This window comes from Phocoena phocoena, chromosome 3, assembly GCF_963924675.1.
Source record: "Phocoena phocoena chromosome 3, mPhoPho1.1, whole genome shotgun sequence".
Taxonomy (NCBI): domain Eukaryota; kingdom Metazoa; phylum Chordata; class Mammalia; order Artiodactyla; family Phocoenidae; genus Phocoena; species Phocoena phocoena.
The window spans coordinates 149,434,928-149,435,792 of NC_089221.1; positions in this window are offsets into that span (position 1 = coordinate 149,434,928).

Consider the following 865-nt stretch of genomic DNA (forward strand, 5'->3'; position numbering starts at 1 on the left):
TTAGAAAGCTTCTGAATTTGCTTATAACAGCTGTATTGAGATGTAATCCATATACCTTCCAATTCACCTCTTGGAGCATACAGTTCCATGGCTGTCACAGTGGCGTGTATGAATCCAGAGGGGTGCAACCATCACCGCAATGAAGTTAGTTTTCAACATTGCAAAGTCAGGAGGTTTCACAGAAAACCTTGAAAGACCAGAAGACCTGGTAACAACGGGGCCTCCCTCACAATACGAGGAGGGAGCCTGGCCTTCTAAATGGACTTGTGCTCACGTGTGGCCCCATGACTGGCCCTTCACTCATTTGCTAACTGCCTGGGTCTGGAGGCATGTGAGTGTGGATCCTAGCCCAAAGCCCTGCTTGAACAGGTGAAGAACCTGAGACCCAGCCAGGCTTCGCTGCTTGCTCAAGGTCATGTGGGACAGGCTGCAGGGAGAAGGCCTGTCTTCCCTCTCCCAGCCCAGGCTCCTTCCATTCCAAGGTGGATCTTGGCACAAGTGTCAAAGTTAATTATCAGAATCTCTGTCTTAAGAGAGGTGTGACCCTATGTCGGTGGCAGCCTTTGTGCTATGTTATTGATGAATGTGTCTGTTGGGGATGTCTGCCATTTATTCCTTTCTGTGGTAATTGTACCCCAGATTTCCTTTGGGTAAACGCCCCCAATAATCACATCGTTTGAGTAGGGCGGCCTCTGACCACCTTCCCCAGGGGAGTGCTTGTGACTTCCCAGGCCTGACAGTCAGACTCTTGACCTCAGCGTTTGGATTAGGGCTGAGGAGATTTTGTTGGAGTTCCTGGGAAATAGAAGTGCTCTCCCAGTTAAGGGTCTGGAGACTTGAGAAGGTGAGATGTGGGCTGAGGCCT